The sequence below is a fragment of the Microcaecilia unicolor genome, chromosome 10 (assembly GCF_901765095.1).
Source record: "Microcaecilia unicolor chromosome 10, aMicUni1.1, whole genome shotgun sequence".
NCBI classification, from domain to species: Eukaryota; Metazoa; Chordata; class Amphibia; order Gymnophiona; family Siphonopidae; genus Microcaecilia; species Microcaecilia unicolor.
The window spans coordinates 188,181,914-188,195,411 of record NC_044040.1 but is presented as its reverse complement, the minus strand read 5'-3'; the positions used below and the strand labels follow the sequence as shown (position 1 = coordinate 188,195,411).

At 43.3% G+C, this 13,498-nt stretch overlaps 1 protein-coding gene across 2 annotated transcripts in view; it reads right to left on the bottom strand.

The window, feature by feature from the left end:
* The window catches only part of LOC115478872 (schwannomin-interacting protein 1), a 694,349-nt gene that overhangs the window by 553,392 nt on the left and 127,459 nt on the right, over positions 1 to 13,498 (bottom strand). The window contains exon 1 of one of the 2 annotated variants that reach the window (XM_030216512.1): positions 2,867 to 2,885. The exons of the other annotated variant lie outside the window; for it this stretch is intronic. The gene's annotated coding sequence lies outside the window, so the exon portion shown is untranslated. Of the gene's footprint in view, positions 1 to 2,866; positions 2,886 to 13,498 lie in introns of those variants that run through there. 2 annotated transcript variants of the gene reach the window in all.

The following is a 13,498-nucleotide window of genomic DNA, read 5'->3' as shown; positions in this document are numbered from 1 at the left end:
TTCCTAATCCACTGTAAACTGTATGTCAGTGGAAAATGCTCTAGCATACACCGGAGAGGGTCAAAGTATACAAAAACAGGCAATCCAAAAAAAGCAGAAAGGACTCTCAAGAATGGCAAATATACTTTTAACAGTGACCCAACACTGGCCGTGTTTCGGTGTAACCAACGCCTGCCTCAGGGGTCAATTCCACCAAACTGCATAAATGTCAAACCAAAATATATAGCACAACACAACAAGAATGGTCCACTCAGAGAAATAGAAAGCAGTGTCTGCAGTGGAGCAGAATGCCGACAAGTCGCACCATAGAGTTCTCTAGCAGAACTCCCGGGCAGCTAAATATAAATACAGTGGGCTCAATATTCCAAAAGCTCTTATGTGTTCAGGGCTGCCCAAAATGTGTAAATGTTTTTTTCCCCCAAATTGACTGCTATATACATATCAAAAAATGGGCATTGCCAAGAGCATTCCAGAGGCAGCACCAATTATATAGATTATATGAATAAGCGCCAATATTTGGCCAGTATACATATAGGAGTAGATGTGAAAAATGACGCCGGAAAAAACCTGCATGCAGCAGTATTCTATAAGCAAAGCTCTTGAGTTGGGCACCATTTATAGAATAGCATTTAGAGGCAATCTTTGTGCCAAATGTTTGGGTGCAAGGCAGGGGCATAGCCAGACTTCGGCAGGAGGGGGGTCCAGAGCCTAGGTGAGGGAGCACATTTTAGCCCCCCCCCGGCGCTGCTGACCCTCCCTGCTGCCGCCGCCACCACCACCAACTTTGCCCCCCCTGCCGACGACCCTCTTGACCCCCCTCCCGCCACCAACCCTCCCCCACCACCGCCGCCGTCGTCGCCTACCTTTTCTGGTGAGGGAGCCCAATCCCTACCAGCTGAGGTCCTCTTGCTTCCTGCGCAAGGCTTTGTTCTGTTTCTAACATCCTGCATGTTGTACGTGTAGGACGTCAGGCTCACTGAAACAGAACGAAGCCTTGATCTGCAAAGCTTTGTTCTGTTTCTGTGAGTCTGACATCCTGCACGTACAACATGCAGGACGTCAGAAACAGAACAAAGCCTTGCGCGGGAAGCAAGAGCACCTCCGGCTGGCGGGGGTTGGGGTCCCCCGCCAGCAAAGGTAGCCCACGGCAACGGTGGGGGAGGGTTGGCGGCAGGAGGGGGGGTTGAGAGGGTCATCGGCAGGGGGGTCCAGGACCAAATCTACGGAGGCCCAGGTCCCTGTGACCCCACATAGCTACACCCCTGGTGCAATAAAATTTACACCAACTCAAACCTGTTGTAAATCTTAGGGCTCTGTTTACTAAGCCACACTAGATGCATGCCAATCCAGAACTACCACAGGAGCCCAGTTGTAGTTCCCACCCCCAGAGCACACCATTTCCAGCGCTGCCCGGTTACCGCTGGGTTAGCATGGGAGCCCTTACCATCACCTCAGTGGGTGTTGGGAAGTGCTTCTCCCTCCCAAAATGGCCACGCGGGCAACTGGTTCACTTACTGCAAGGCCATTTATTTGCAGGACAACAGACAACCTTGTACCCACTGCGGTAAAAAGGGGCCTCAGCGTGCGTCAAAAACACACACACTGACGCTAGTGCAGGCCCCCTTTTACCCCAGCTTAGTTAAAGGACCCCCAAATTTGTTGACTCCTCTTGAGGAGTGGAGGAGTAGCCAAATGGTCAGTGCAGTGGGCTTTGATCCTGGCGATCTGGGTTTGATTCCCACTGCAGCTCCTTGTGACCTTGGGCAAGTCACTTAGGGGCCCTTTTACTAAGCCATGCAAGCGTCTACACACACCCAACGTGCACGAAAATGGAGTTACCACCCGACTACCGCGCGGCTCTTATGGTAATTTCATTTTTGGCTCACATCCGATACACGCGTCTGAAAAATATTTTTTTATTTTCGGGAGCACGTAATGGACGCACGCCAAGTGGCATTTGAAATGCGTAGGTCATTGCCGCACAGTTACCCGCGTGAACCTTTACCGCCAGATCAACGGCTGGCAGTAAGGTCTCAGACCCAAAATGGACGTGCGACAATTTTCATTTTGCTGCACCTCCATTTTCGGCAAAAATTTTAAAAGGCCTTTCTTTTACAGTTGTGCTAAAAAATGAATCAGAATGTGCCCCAAACCCATGCCTTACACTACTGCAAGCCATGGTTTAGTACGCCTTTGTAAAAGGACCCCTTAACCCTCCGTTGCCCCAGGTAAGTTAGATCGTGAGCCCTCTAGGGACAGAGAAAGTACCTACATATAATTTGTACAGCACTAGTCTAGTAGCACTATAGAAATGATTAATAGTAGTGTTACTTTTATTGCATTTTTTAAATTTTGATTAAAACACTGTCTACTATTTCTTTCTTGGTCCTTTTTTTTTTCAGCTTAGGATTGGAAGTCATTTCTAGGTCACACAGGTGATTCAAGGAATTGAAACAGCTGCTTCTGAGATCTCCTCTGTACAAAGTGAAATACAGCAGGGGAACGAATGGCCAGGTTGAAGAAAGGTTACACTGTAAATTTCCCCTTCTGCTTACAGGAGATGTTCCCTCAAGGTCAGGGTTGCCAGATAATTGCAAAGGCAAAATGTGCAGATTTGCATCCTACCCCTTTGTGCCTTAGCAGCCCAGTGAATAAATTAAGGATTTATGGGTTCAGAAGTGCATTTGCCTTGATCTTTTTGAGAACAGTGATTTCTTCCTCCCAGATCACCCCTAATAAGCTCTACATTAAAGGTTCAAAATAATTGGTGAAACAAGTTTTAAATCTTGTATGCTACAGCAGTGCTATAGTGATGAACTTAATATAGAACAGGGCCGCCTACGGTAACGTATTTACGAAATCTTACCAATGAAACTTTTCCTGTGCAAAGCCAAATAAATTTCCTGCCGTTTGTCCTCAAAATAACGTTTTTGATGTGGCTACCAAGATCTTCTTTACCTCAAGATGGGGGGGGGGGGGTGATCAGGGCCGGCTCAAGGACTAGTGGCACCCTGAGCCAACTTGCATTGGAAGCGCCTCACCCCCACGGCATTGCTTCTGGCACCACCATCCCCCCCCCCCCCCCCCCACCCCCGGCTTCTCTCCCTTTCGTGAGCTGGCTGAAGGCAGCCTGTCATGCTGCTGCTGCTCCTGCTCCTCAGGCCAGTATGAACTTTACAAGATGAGGAAGAGGGAGTGAGAGAGGTGAGGGAACAGTGCCAGACCCGCAGGGAGGGGGAAGAGAGAAGGGGAGAGACCAGACCGAAAAAGGGGGGAGGTAAAGGTTTAACCTGTAGACCAGATGAAATCAGAGGTTGGGTAATAGAGCTCTTAGTCGCCGGCACCCTAGACCAGAACCTCACCTGGTCCAATGGTTAAGCCGGCCCCGCGTGTGATCATGAGAACTTTTTTGCTGACAGACCTGGAGCTGTTTTAGCAAAGTCAGCTACTGCGTGCAAGTTAATCAGCAATCCATACTGGCTCAGTCATGATGGCACATCTTTTCTCTTCTTCCAGTGCCGTCCTGCATAAGCGGAATCCCAATCTTACACACATTCAGCCACCATTTGCTTCTCAAGCACCGCACTTGAACCTGAAATGCCCTGGAAACAAACAGCAAACCTTTTAGCACACACAAAAAAAAAGCTCTTTATTTTCAACATCACCCAAGGCAACCTCGAACAACTTAAAACGGGGAAACAGTTTACCACTGACCGTACACAGCTGCGGGTAACACAGACAGTGAAACTTTACATAAATCACGCAACGAGTTTGACTTCATTTTAGATTAACCTAAGGGTAAAGACTAACAAAAAGCGGTGGACAAAAGAAATGGTTGTGACATTTCTGACGCGGCCATTCAATTAAATATCATTGGACATTCTTTAAGGAAGCTGTGATAAGGCTGCAACGAGAAAAAAAAAAGAGCTAGTAAAATGTTTGCATAATTTAGAAGAGCAGAGGACACAAAATCTATACTAATTTTAGTTTTGCATCATTAAGCATGAAGTATTGATTATTGCTCTTTGCAACAAAATTTATGAAGCTGGCTACATTGCTGTGTCCACATAAAGTGATTCTGATGCTTTGCCCTCGGACCCCCAAGTGCTGTAAATGATGGCTCCCCGTGACAGCTGGGATGCTGCCGTTCCAATTCACGGCCTTAGGAGATACATTTCGCAGATTAGACCGGGAGTGACCCAGCTGCAAACTCCAACTTCAGGAAATTAAATTGGAGGTGATCCAGACTCTTGTTGGTATACAGAACTGTGTGAGCTACAGTCCTTGTTACAATGTAAATGTACTGTAAAATTTATTGCCATTTTATTTTTCCTTATCATTAAATTATGGACATTAATAGCAAGCCGGTGTAAAGTAAGAAGCACAAGCTAAAATACATGGCTGACTTCTGTGTTCTCTGAAGCAGAAACTGAAATCATATCTACAATGAGATTTTATAGTTTGCTTATTAAAATATTTAATACTGTTTTTGTAATGTCTGTTGGCTTAAAATATAATAAAAGAGAATGATCTGATAAAAAACTCACAAAATTACATTTGACAGAAAATAGGATGATAAATTACAGGTCTGTATCTTACTGAAATATTGTACTATTCAGGAACTATGCCATCTAACAGGAAATTTGGGGTACCGAAATCCAAGGGAGCTGTATGCTATGGGTGAGGAAAAGGCTGATGAGCAAAGACATGGAAAGAGACTTTGGGGTGATAGGGGCCCTTTTACTAAGCTGCATAAGCGTCTATGTGTGCCCAATGTGCGCCAAAATGGAGTTACCGCCTGGTTACCGCGTGGCTCTTGCGGTAATTTCATTTTTTGTGCACATCCGATACGTGCAGCTGAAAAATAATTTTAATTTTTGGACGCGCATATCAGATGCATGCCAAGTGGCATTTGACACACGTAGGTCATTACCACCCAGTTACCGCGTGAGACTTTACCGCTAGGTCAATGGCTGGCGGTAAGGTCGCAGACCCAAAATACATGCACAGCAATTTTGATTTTGCCGCACATCCATTTTCGGTAAAAATTTTAAAACGGCCTTTTTTTACAGGCGCACTGAAAAATGGATCGGTGCATGCCCAAAACCCGTGCCTACACTACCGCAAGCCATTTTTCAGTGCACCTTAGTAAAAGGACCCCATACTGTCTGATTATTTCAAGGTAACAGAACAATATGATGAAGGGGTGGCCAAAGCCAGAAGGATGATGGGCTGTATAACCAGCAGAAAAAAGAGATGGCAGTGCTTTTGGATAGGTATACGTTGAGGCCTCACCTGGAATACTGCGGTCAGTCTTGGTGGCTTTATCTCAGTAAGGGTATAAAAAAGTGAGACGTGGCCATAGGAAAGCAACCAAAATGATGCAGGGTCTGTTCCAGAAGATAGGAAACTCAGGGGTCCTTTAACTATGCCACGGTAAAAAATGGCCTGTGGTAGTGTAGGCGCTTGTATTAGGCGTGCGTGGGTCAGTTTTTATTGGGTCTGCAAAAAGAGCTTTTTTTAATGGGATGGAAAAACTGAAACCAGCATGCGCCCAAAACCGGCCTGAGTCCTTAACACCACCCATTGAGCTAGCAGTAAGGGCTCACGTGCTACACGCGCGGTGACTGGTCAGCGCGCGCCAAGTGCTGATTACTGCCAGAAACGACATGCATGGGAGGAAATAAATAAAGAAATCATCCAGGCAGCATGGGCGCATGCCAAATCTGAAATTACTGCCAGAAGGGCAAAGTAGTCTGGCAGTAGTCTCATTTTGGTGCACACTGTACCCATGTAGCGTCTAACGCACCTTTGTAAAAGGGCCCCATAGAAGCTAAAGGTATAGATAGATAGATAGATACCCTGAAGGATGGAAGTGACAGAGAAGATATAATACAAATATATAAATACTTAAAAGGTATTAATACCCATGAAATGAACCTTTTCCAAAGGAAAGGAAGCTGTCGAACTAGGAGACAAGACATGAAATTGCAAGGAGATGGACTCAAGAGCAAGAGAGGAAACATTTTTTCATGGGAAAGGGTGCTGGGTGCCTAGAATGCCCTCCCAAATAAGGTGGTGGAGACATAAACAGTGATAAAATTCAAAAAGGAATGAGATCTACATACAGGATCCCTAAATGGAAGAGGATACAAATCAAGCATTGAGTACGTCAACTGACAACATCAATGGAGTTCTGTACTTTTTAAGACGACATGGGGTAAATCTGCACAGAGTGGCTGTTATAAATCCAAATGAAGGCAATGGGAAAGAAGTTGCACAGAGCAACAGTTACAACCCCAACCATCTTAATGGACAGACTAGATGGGCCATTTTGCTGTTTATCTGCTGTCATATGAAACGGAGCTGAAGAAGGGACCTATGTGTTTTTCAAAGGTTAAATGCATTATCATCTTTGAACTGAAGGTGAGGCCCCCACAACGCAGTACTTACAAAAATATGCACTACTCCAAAGAGACCAAAGAAGATAAGTGAGGTCAATGAATACCTCAGAGCTGATACATGTTTCAGAGCTTGGTGAAGAAAGCAAAGATTTGGGTTTTTGCCATACTGGAAAGTCTCTGGGCTGTATGTAGTCCATATCATTTGATAGATTGCGTTTGATAAATCCCAGTCCCTTTGGTTTCATCCAAGGTTGGCTTTCTTGAAGAAACAGGCTAGACAATTAGAGAGAAGATGGAAAAGCAAAGGGATGCAGTTTCCCTAATTAAAATGAAAGAATATTTATGTGTGTGTAGGAAAGAGATTCAGAAAACAAAGAGACTGTAATATTACTAACTAGCAGAATGCAGAGGGTTACAGATGTAGGTGTTTATTTGGGATGCTAAAAAAATTTGCCTCTGGCTCATTTAAAAGGATGTTGTGGTTTTATTGCAGATATATTTAGATTCCTTTTTAATAAAAAGAATTAATGATTGAGCTGATAAGGGATGGAGTACCAGTTTGTTTATCTCTTTTATTACACGTTGAGAACCCAGAGGATGGTTCATTAAAGTCAACGGTGGCACCCTTTGGTGATGAAACAGAATTAGTTGAGAAGAAAACCAGGCTGGATAATTTTAGATCAGTTATAGTATGGGAGGCAAGAAGAAATGATGAATGAAAATAAAGCCATATCATTCCAGTCTGTTTCAATGCCTACTGGTTTTTTTTTTTAAAGGTGTGTAAGCAATCAATAGCCCCTCTGCTGGTTTGCTTGGTTAATATTTCCTTGATGAAGGGCTCTTTACCCAAGGCTTTTGAAACATGCTATTATTCAACCAGAGAAATGTAGATAAAGGTTCTTCATCTTTCTATTGCCTGGTTTCCCAATTGCCATTTATGAGTAAATTAATTCACAATTTTGTTTATAGGCAATTTTAGATTATATGGAGTTTGCAGGTGCCTTAAATAGTCAACTTTCAGGTTTTTGAAAACACCATGGTCCAGAAATACTACTACTACTACTACTACTATTTAGCATTTCTATAGCGCTACAAGGCGTACGCAGCGCTGCACAAACATAGAAGAAAGACAGTCCCTGCTCAAAGAGCTTACAATCTAATAGACAAAAAAAAAAAATAAAGTAAGCAAATCAAATCAATTAATGTGAACGGGAGGGAAGAGAGGAGGGTAGGTGGAGGCGAGTGGTTACAAGTGGTTACGAGTCAAAAGCAATGTTAAAGAGGTGGGCTTTCAGTCTAGATTTAAAGGTGGCCAAGGATGGGGCAAGACGTAGGGGCTCAGGAAGTTTATTCCAGGCGTAGGGTGCAGCGAGACAGAAGGCGCGAAGTCTGGAGTTGGCAGTAGTGGAGAAGGGAACAGATAAGAAGGATTTATCCATGGAGCAGAGTGCACGGGAAGGGGTGTAGGGAAGGACGAGTGTGGAGAGATACTGGGGAGCAGCAGAGTGAGTACATTTATAGGTTAGTAGAAGAAGTTTGAACAGGATGCGAAAACGGATAGGGAGCCAGTGAAGGGTCTTGAGGAGAGGGGTAGTTTGAGTAAAGCGACCCTGGCGGAAGACGAGACGGGCAGCAGAGTTTTGAACCGACTGGAGGGGGGAGAGGTGACTAAGTGGGAGGCCAGTTTGGATAAGGGAATCAGTGTTGTTCTCATATTACTAGACTTAACTGCAGCCTTTGACACTAAATCATCGCTTCTTGTTATGAAGATTGTCCAAATTAGGGCTTCAGAGATCTGTATTGGAATGGGTTTGTTTTTTCTTAAATGATGGGTCTCAAGCAGTTGTTTTGAATGGTCAGATTTTAGAAAAATCGACAGGATTTAGTTCTGTTTCCATCGTTCTGTAATCTACATCTATGTTCCATAGTCTCTGTTATAGATAACTATGAATTATTTGCTGATGATGTTCAACTTTGGTTGACAGATGGGAAGAATCAGGGTGATATCTTGGGTTGTTTGGAGAAATGCTGACAGAACTTTCCAAATGTTTTATGAAAAATGAGTTAAAATTAAATCTGCATGAAACAGCCAGCAACGTGGAATTCTCAGGCAGAAATTCCTTGTGTAAAGGGAAAGAATATACACGTAGGACTATACTACCATCCGCCAGGCCAGAATGATCAGACAAATCAAGATATGTTCACAATAATGAGTGATTTCAATTACCACCAATTAATAGTCCTGCCTAATCCTAGGTTCGACCAACTAGAACTGACGAAGACATCGGGCATTCTTTTTTGTTGCCCCTTTGTTTCAGAACTCCCTCCCCCTTTACCTCCACGCAGAAGTTTCATTTAAAACCTTTAAAACAAGGCTTAAAGTCTGGCTTTTTACCAAAGCATTTGGTCCTACCGGGAGTAGCCGCTGTCTTGTATGCTATTATCCATTTTCTCCAGTCCTTCCCCTCCTCCTTTATCTGCCATCATCCGCTATGTTACTAAGTTACCCTGTTTGGGTCTTCATCTCACTGGGTTGGTCGGGGCTGGGATTGCTGTTGAGGCAGCATTCAAAACTACTGATGATGACACTTAGGACTAAATTCTAAATATGTCTAAAAATCAGTGCTGAAAAAATATGCACTTAGCGGTATTCTAAAGTAAGGCACAGTTTATAGAATATACTTATCGCCATTCCTGTGACTAAATTTAGTCGTGGCCATTTAAACCAAATAAAAGCTGGTGTATATGCCCATGCCTAATTTAGGCACAGATTAAGCATATTCTATAATAATATGCATAAAGTTTAGGAATGCCCATGGCCTGCCCATGCTCCTCCCATGGCCACGCCCCCTTTTGAGATCCATGTGGTAGAATTTATGTTCACTACGTTACAGAATACGCTTAGCAAGTAGTGCACATCAATTCTAATTAGTCCCAATTAGTGTCAATAATTGCTTGTTAACATCCAATTATCAGTACTGATTGGCTCGTTAATTAAGTTATGCGTGCATATATAAAATTTGGTGGTTAGTGGTTAATCTAGGGCCTACATTTGCGAGTTGCAGAAGACACTCTGGTACATAACTCCTTGTCAAGGACTTTTAATGAGTAGATTAAAGTTCATTGGGAGGGGATATAACATTGGGAGAAAATCTCAAAACAAATAGTTGTAAATGAAGTCTCATGGGGCTGGGCATCAGACCTAGTTCCAATTGAGCTGAAAACCCAAGGCAGCAGGAGGAAACTGCCAGGTCAAAAGAAACTGAGAATTGATAGAAGTCAGGGATACATATGATACTCTCTGAGACTTAAATCCAAGTAAGTGAGACCAATTTAATAATTCAAAGTATATTCTACAAGTTCACACCGAACCCTATCAAGCCAAATATTATTTTTAATTGTTTAGAAACTGTTAATATAGATCATCACATGTTTAAGCCTAGGTAATCTCTTTGTCATCTGGCTCAAATTTGCATACATAATCATTGATCCATACAAAATATTGTCTTCTCAGCATTCTTTGTTTGCATATAAAGACAGGGCTAATAATACTTAGCTTATCTTGCCATGAACATAGTCAGAAATATCAATACTCAGTTCAACATTTTTTTTCAAAACTGATCCTACATGAACCTGTGTTTTGAATGATAATATTCACGGCAAGATAAGCTGAGCTCTGCACTGCCAGCTGCTCCCACTGGACTAAAGGAAGATAAGCTGGCTCAGTGCTGCTGCCATCTGGGGCAAGTGCACGGTTCACGTAGTGGTTCACGCTGGCCCCGAGAGGGGTATCGTTCAGTTCATGGAGAAAGGAATTCCATCCCTACTCTGAATCACTCCACATATCTCCATTGAGTCAGAAATGTTGTGCCAAAGTGAAAGTCAGGTTGCTCGAATAGTGATATATTGCTGTTTCCATCTTTTGTGAGAAGATGCTGTGTTTCTTTCTCTGAAAACTCTCTGTCATTAGTTTTTCTACTGTAAATAAGCCAGCCTTTGTGTCACTTTCAGTCTGACCTTTTTGGATTATAGAGACATTGCCAGCAGAGATACAAAAGACTGTCAGCCTTCTGCATGATAAATCCCTAGGTTTAAGCTTTACAGAGAAGTCCTGCCAATCTTCAGAGGGATCTCATCAGCCCTGAACAAAGAGTATTTTCCTTTGGGAGCCGCAGTACACCATTTTCTCAGCCAATGACTGTTGCAGACTCTAGAAACCAAGGTAGAAACTGAAACTCACCTACCCCCATGAAAAGGTCCGTTCCCTGCCTCTTTACGTTTGTTCCAAAGTATTTGATCATCTTAAGCCCGAATGCTCTGCATGCTTGCGCAGTTCTGAAATTCCCTTAAAGCACCCTGATTGAGTTCTGTATGAATTTAAAGTCTCAATTTGGCACTTTTTAAACTGTCTATAGGAAATCTATACTAACTATTTACTAAGGGGTCCTTTTACTAAGATGTGCTAATGTATTTATCACATGCTAAATGCTAAGAAGCCCATAGGAATAAAATTGCCTTGTTTAATTTAGCGCACGCTAAATCCATTAGCACACCTTAGTAAAAGGACCCCAAAGTTATTTTCCACAGCCACAGAATGAACAATTCTATAAACCAGGCGTTCACATTTATACGTGAATTATGTGTGTAAATGTTTAGAATACTGATGTATAAGCATGTATGTGCTTATATACACATGTAAATGCCAACATTCTAAGCACTATTCTATAAATACCTGCCTATTTTACAGAGTGGGTATTTGCAAGGGAATATCACCAGGGGCATTACAAACCCAGCCAGTCAGGTGTTCAGGATATTCACAATGAATATCGTGAGGAGAGAAGGAGAGGTTTTGTAAGGGCACTTCCAGGTCAAGCTCAATACCCTCACGCTACTCTCTGGAATAAAGAAAACCAGTTGCAAATAAACTTGCAGCCAACAGAGGGCACCCCAGGTCTTTTAATGAATGGTTGCTAGGCTCCCGGGAAAGAAGGTTCCCGGAAAATCTTGGTTACCCAGACCAATGAGGAGGGAACTTCCTGAGAAAGGGGAGGTGCTTTAAAATTCCTAACACTTGGAACTGGGAGGGGGAGGAGAAGGAACAGGTTCCCCAGCCCATGTGGAAAACACTAATGTTCCAGATGAAGTCAGGAAGATCCCATGGAGCTGGAAAGTTCAGTCCATGTCCATGTATCCCCTGTGGAAGGTGAGGAGATGGAAATAGAAAAACTGACATTTAGAAAGCTTCTTGAAAAGTTGGAGATTAATCCAGCAGCTACCCTGTGAGTAAAGGGTTTTCTTTTTTTTTTTTTTTTTTGTTTTGCTGGTGGATGTGGGGGGTGGGGCATAAAGGAGTTCAAGCCTCTCTATTATGAGTGATTATGCATGGGATCTGTTAGCTTTATGAGCCCTAGGCATGTTAGAGGGGCCAAGCACAAAACATAACAGATATTTTTGGGTGCTAGGCAGTTTTAGTTAGCACAAGTGCTGTTGAAATAAAACTGTTTGAGGAACAGGGAATTTTGTGGGGACTCTCCCTAATGCCTACAGATTGAACCATAGTCTGTTGCCTGGATAACACTTTATTTGAGCAGAGGGCAGAGGCATTAAGTTGAAGCAAAACAATGACAATTGTTTGCCAAGTAGTAATAGGAACTGCCAGAAAGAAGCTCATTTGCATAAACCTCCTCTGATCCATGGTTGGATTTATTTTTCTTTTCTTTTGAGGACAATATATGGCAAATGAAACTGACTTATTGCAAAATGGATACAGGTAGCCACCAAGCTGGGGGTTTATTCCTTTTCAAGTTGCAATGCTTGGACTATAAGCTTTTATGCCACCCTGAATAAAAAATAAGTTCCAAAGATTGACCCCGGGGAGTAGAAATCACCTATGGTGTAGAGCAATGTTGCCAGGTGGGCGGTTTTACTGCCCAATTGGGCGGTTTTCCGTGACCCGCCGCGGGAAATTTTTGCCCGCGGCGGGTTGCGGTTTTTTGGGCTGCTTTTGGGTCGTTTGGGCGGTTTTTTGGGAGGCTTTTTGCCTTTTTTTTGGCTGCGGGGGGCAGGGTTAGTGACGTTTTTGGGCGGGGTTAGTGATGCTTTGGGTGGGCCGATGATGTTGGAGGTGGGGCTGGTGATGGGGAGGCGGGGCTGGTGACAGCGGGGGTGGGGTTGATGACAGCGGGGGTGGGGGTGTCAGGGGCGGGGTTTGTGTTTGGGCGGGTTTTGGGCTGGATTGGGCGAGAAAAAAATTTTCCACCTGGCAACCCTGGTGTAGAGTTCTCTGCCTAGTTTTTCTTGTTGAGAGCTTTTCTTGTTTCTGTGATTTGGTGGGAGAGACTATATTACAACAAGAGATATGTTTATACTGGTATTCTAGTATATTTCTATATACTGCTCATTTCTTATTAATAAGCTTGTACACTGTAATGTACCTAAGAAAATCTTTTAATTAGTCTCTTTTTCTAAAATATTATGGTTGGAGTTATCACATATACAGCTTTTAGTTGTATTGCACCAAAGCTCTAGAACTCTTTATCACAGATTTATGTGACACGGTTATCTATTCAGGCATATGGATGAAGGTGATAAGTAGTTGTTTTCTTAGGTTTCCTCAGCTGGCGTCATGATTGTTGCAGATGTTCAGGACTCCAGGTCTTGCTGCATCTCAGTAAGTAGAACTGAGGTTTCAGCCATCATACTATGCCTTTTCTCCAGTTACCCTGAAGAAAGCCAAAGCATGATGGCTGAAATGCATGTCCCCCTTCTCTTGTGCTCATTGGGTGTTTTATTTACCTATTTTTAATATGTTTGTTTGTTGGACTTGATATGTATGCCTGTATGTTCTGCACTATATATAGATCTGCCGGTGGCAGTCAGCAATGGTTTTGCTGCCATCAGCTTTCGGTCCGGGTAGTCAATGCTGGGCCATGTCTGGGCACTGGCACTGAATATCTAGGTATGTGTGGACAGACGATGGCACTTAACCAGTTAAATGCCGATATTCCGCCTCAAGGGCCAGATTCTATATAAGGCGCCTAAAAATTCCACGTGGTAAACCGCCTAAGCATATTCTATAAGCGGCACCTAGATTT